The sequence below is a fragment of the Callithrix jacchus genome, chromosome 1 (genome assembly GCF_049354715.1).
Source record: "Callithrix jacchus isolate 240 chromosome 1, calJac240_pri, whole genome shotgun sequence".
Classification (NCBI taxonomy): domain Eukaryota; kingdom Metazoa; phylum Chordata; class Mammalia; order Primates; family Cebidae; genus Callithrix; species Callithrix jacchus.
In genome coordinates, this window is record NC_133502.1 from 185,159,259 (window position 1) to 185,164,810 (window position 5,552).

Below are 5,552 nucleotides of genomic sequence, written 5' to 3' on the forward strand. Positions count from 1 at the left end.
TCAGGGAGAGGCAGAAGGGACTGGACTGGACTGGCAGTGTCAGGAGCCGCGGGGTCAGTGGCCAGAGCCATAGCTACCCGAGCCTGAGCCCGAGGGGCCCTTCGTGAGCAGAGGTGAGCAAGCCTCAGGGTGTGTGTGTGTGTGCGTGTGTGTATGTGTGCATGTGTGCATAAGTGCATGCGTATATGTGTGTGTGTTCGCGTGTGCATGTGTACACGTGTGCGTGCATGTGTATCTTTGTGCACGTGAGTGCATGTGTGCATGCATGTGCGTGCATGTGTGCGTGTGTGTGTGCATGTGTGTACACGTGTGTGCATGAATGCATGTGTGTGCGCATGTGCATGTGTATGCATGTGAGTGCACATGTATGTGTGTGAGTGCATGTGTGTGCACGTGTGCGTGTGTGACTGTGAACGCACGTGTACGTGTGTATGCATGTGTGTGAGTGTACGTGTGCGTTGCATGAGTGCATGTGCATATGTATGCATGTGTTGCGTGTGCAAGTGTGTGTATACATGTGCATGTGAGTGCACGTGTGTGTGCGTGTGTGTGCACATGCATGATCGCATGTGTGTGAGTGCACATGTGTGTCAGTGAGCTCTCTAAAAGGACTGTGTTTGGGCATGAGTGGGGTGTGAGGGAGCTAGCCCTTGGGTGCACCTTCATGTGAGTGTGAGTGTGTGTGTGCATGCTCCCATCCCTGTGCTGAGGTAAGGAATCAGCGGTGGTCAGGACTGGGGCAGAGACAGGCATGCTGGAATCTACCAGAGGGGCTTGGGGTCGAGTGGGGAGCCCAGCATTAGGGGTCTCTCCTGTTGGATGACCTGTTGGATCAGGAGGGTCTCCATGAAAGAGGGGTAACAGGCGCTGGTCCCCGGGGTGGACTGCTCACGGGGCCATCAGGCGGGTGGTTGGAATTCCTGGCATAGGGGACAGCATTGGCTCCAAGGCAAGGCAGGACCACATGAATTCTGGGACCAAAAGATGACGGGACCAGAGGAGGGTGGGTGGGGGGCTGGAGAGGCTGGGGTCACAGGGAGGGGTGGTCTGTACCCCCAAGGTTGTGCCTGCAGGAGGGAAGCAGCCCCCCAGGGCCACGCCCCAGAGTGCAGACAGTGCTGCCACCGGGGAGTCCCACAGGACGAGGCTGGGCTCCATCTCCGCCTCAGCTACTCCCAGGGCAACCCTGCTCTCTGGAGCAGGTTATGATGGAAAGCCACTCGTTAAAAGCCTCTGACACAAAAATGTCACCTGCAGGAATCTGTCTGGAGTTAATAATTAAGGAACAGGACACAGATCTAGCCAGGTCGTTCACCCAGCATGTTTCAGAAAAGTGACAGTTTGCAACATCCTAAGTGCTGGCCAGGAGACACTCGGTTGCATAAATCAGGGTCCATCCAATGAACAGAACATTATGCAACCTTTTTTTTTTTTTGGAGACAAGAGTCTTCCTCTGTTGCCCAGGCTGGAGTGCAGTGGCGTGACCTCGGCTCATTGCAACCTCTGCCTCTTGGGTTCAAGTGATTCTCCTGCCTCAGCCCCCTAAGTAGCTGAGATTACAGGTTCGTGCCACCACACCTGGCTAATTTTTGTATTTTTAGTAGAGATGGGTTTTCACCAGGTTGGCCAGGTTGGTCTCGAACTCCTGACCTCAGGTGATTCCCCCCACCTCAGCTTCCCAAAGTGTTGGGATTACAGGCATGAGCCACCAAGCCTAGCAGCAATTTCTACAGTGGAGCGATGGTCCAGAACGTCCTGAACTTGAATTCATATCCCTTTAAAGGAGATGCAGGTCCCCCAGGAGCCTGGAGATTGGCCTGAAGACCCACGAGGATCTCACGCTGCCTGGTTGCCCTCACGAAATCCATGAGTTTGGGGAAAAAAACAGTCTTTCTGATGCCCAAGGGAAGCTTTGCTTTATGCTAGTGGTTAGACAATTTTTTTTACATATCAGCACAAAAACATAACGTTTAAAACTTTGCTTAGAACTTGTGATTCCCGGCCGGGCGTGGTGGCTCACGCCTGTAATCCAAGCACTTCGGAGGCCAAGGTGGGTGGATCACCAGAGGTCGGGAGTTCAAGACCAGCCTGACCAACATGGTGAAACCCCGTCTTTATTCTAAAAAATAAAATAAAGAGCTCGTGATTCCCAAGAATATGGCTGAGGCCCTCAATTCTTCAGAAAAAAGCAACAACGTAAAGTAGCCCCTTTATGCAAATGCATGTTCGTGCCTGTGTATGTGTGCACGGATGTGTGACGGTGTGTACATTTGCTCAAAAGTTCCCAAGCTGGAAGGCTATACGTTTGGGCTCCACAGTGATTCCAGCTATTGGATGGCCAGGTCACAGCTAACTTAGCTTATTTTTGTTTGCCTGTATTTTTGAGGGGGATAAAATCTTGCTCTGTGGACCAGGCTGGAGTGCAATGGCTTGATCTCAGCTCACTGCAGCCTCTGACTCTGAGTTCAAGCTATTCTCCTGCCTCAGCCTCCTGAGTAGCTGGAATTACAGACGCCCACCACCACGCCCAGCTAACTTTTGAATTTCTAGTAGAGACGAGCTTTCACCATGTTTCCCAGGCTGGTCTCAAACTCCTGACGTCAAGTGATCTACCGGCCTCAGCCTCCCAAAGCGTTGGGATTACAGGCATGAACCACAGCACCCAGCCCTTACCTATATTTTTTATTGAAGTGAAACTCACATAACATAAAATTATTCTAAAGTGTACAATTTGGCCGGGCACAGTAGCTTACGCCTGTAATCTCAACACCTTGAGAGGCTGAGATGGGCAGATCACCTGAGGTCAGGATTTTGAGACCAGCCTGGCAAACATGGTGAAAACCCATCTCTACTAAAAATACAAAAAATTAGCTGGGCGTGATGGCGGGCACCTGTAATCCCAGCTACTCTGGAGGCTGAGGCAGGAGAATCACCTGAACAGGGAGGCAGAGGTGCAGTGAGCTGAGATGGTGCCACTGTGCTCCAGCCTCGGTGGCAGAGTGAGACTGTCTCAAGAAAAGACAAATAAAGTGTATAATGTCGCGCTTTCAGTGTGTGCCCAGTGTTTTGTAACTGTCACCTCCAGAGCATTTTCGTCCCCCACAGGGAAACGCCCTCCCCAGGTGCACTCCCTCCCCATTCCTCCCTCCCCAGCCCACTACTCATGTTCACGTCTGTGGATCTGCCTGTTCCCCAGCTTTTCACAGAAACAGAATCAGAGCCACGTGGACCTTTGCACCCGGATTCTTTCACTCAGTATGATGGCTTCACGAGTTACCTGCGTAGCCCGAGTCAGAACTGCCTTCCTCTGGCTGGGTACAGCATGTCATGCCTGGAATCTCAGCACTTTGGGAGGCGAGATGGGGAGGATCGTTTGAGGCTAGGAGTTTGAGACCAGTCTGAACAATGTAGTGAGATCCCATCTCTACTAAAAATAAAAACTCAGCTGGGCATGGTGATACATGCCTGTGGTCCTGGCTACTCAGGAGAGCTGAGGTGGGTGACCACTTGAGCCTGGGACATGGAGGCTGCAGAGCCACCATGTGATCGTGCACTCAGCGGGGTGGCTGGGGAGGTCCGAGCATGTGTGGATCTGACCAGTGCTGTCTGCATCCGTGTCCCCCACTGTGACCTCTGTGGTCGGGTCAGCAAGTGTCTGTGTCTGTAGGAAATGGCACCAGGGTCTGGGAGTGGCAGAGCATCCCGCCTCCAGCGTCCTCAGAACAGCCACAGGCTTTGGGGAGAGAGGGCTTGAGGGGAAAGCAGCTATGGGGAAATGCTGGCATTTGTGGGATGTGGGTGAGGGAAACATGGACGTTCCTTGCAGTATTTTTGCAACTTTTCTATAAGTCTAAAATCATCTGAAGACCAGGCGAGGTGGCTCATGCCTGTAATCCCAGCACCTTGGGAGGTTGAGGCCGGTGGATCACTTGAGGTCAGGAGATCAAGACCAGCCTGGGCCAACATGGTGAAAACTGATCTCTGCTAAAAATTAGAAAAAATTAGCCGAGCATGGTGGCAGGCGCCTATAATGCCAGCTACTTGGGAGGCTGAGACAGGAGAGGCCTCCCTTGAATCTGGGAGGTGGAGGTTGCAGTGAGCTGAGATCGTGCCATTGCACTTACAGGCTATAAGGGTGAAACTCTGTCTCAAAAAAAAGAAGGAGAAAAAGAGAGGAAGGAAGGAAGGGAGGGAGGGAGGGAGGGAAAAAAGAAATTGTGTTAAGAGAATGAAAAGAAAGCCACAGACTGGGAGAAAAATCTTTGCAAAACACCTGTGTAATAACGGACAGATAACCAGAAGATATAAAGAAGTCTCAGGCCAGCATGGTGGCTCACGCCTGTAATCCCAGCAGTTTGAGAAGCCAAGGCGGGATGATCCATTGAGCCCAGGAGTTTGAGACCAGCCTGGGCTATATAGTGAGACCCAGTCTCGTTCTTTTTTTTGACAAAGTCTCGCTCTGTCTCACAGGCTGGAGCGCAGTGGCGTGATCTCTGCTCACTGCAGCCTCTGCCTCCCAGGTTCAAGCGATTCTCCTGCTTCAGACTCCTGAGTAGCTGGGACTACAGGTGCCCGCCCCCACACCTGGCTAATTTTTTGTAATTTTAGTAGAGACGGGGTGTCACCATGTTGGTCAGGCTAGTCTCGAACCTCTGATCTCGGGATCCGCCCGCCTTGGCCCCCAAAGTGTTGGGATTACAGGCGTGAGCCACCGCGCCGGGTCCCAGCCTCTCAAATTGAAACCAAAATGTACAGAAGTCTGAAAACGTACAAAATAAGGAAACGACGTGATTTTTATTAATGGTCAAAAACTTGAATGGACCCTGGAGAAGATACACGGTTGCAACTAAGCACGCAGAAAGTGTTCAACCTCATTCCTCACTCGGGAAGCGCGAACCACAGCCCCGGCGAGACGCCACCACCAGGGAAATGGCTAAAATTTTAAAACCTGAGGATGGCAGGAGGAGCATCTGTGAGCGCGTCTAGGCAGCTGCTGGCGGCGCCCCACATCCCTAGCCGTCCAACTCGGCCCCCCCAGGTGTTTACCCAAGTGCAATGAAAACTTCTGTTCACACGGAACCTGCCTGTGGAGGCGGCAGCGGCTCATCCCCGAGCACCCCACGCGGAGGCACCTGGAGTGTCCTAGTGGCGAGCGGCCACGGCGCGCGGTCTCGGCGGGGAGGGAAGGGTCGGACCAGGGCGGGCTGCGGGCTCGGCCCCATCCTGAGCACCCAGGGGAAGGCCCAACCCTGGCTCCGCGGCCTCGAAGCGGGGGCGCGCGTGGGGAAGCCCTGAACCCCGCAGTCTGCGCAACGCACCGGGCCTCCCTCGTACCTCGGAGGCGCCCTCGAGACACCGAGAGCCCGGCAGGCGCGTACCCAGCCCCTACCCGCGCCGCCCCGCGCGCCCCCGGATTCCCCCGCGCGCCCCCTGCCCCCGCGGCAGAAGGGGCGGGGTCTGCTGGTGGGCGGGGCCTCAGCCGAGCCGGGGATCCGAGGCGGGCCGTGCGCCAAGCCCCGCCCCCGCGCGCCCCCGCCGCGCCACGGTCGGCC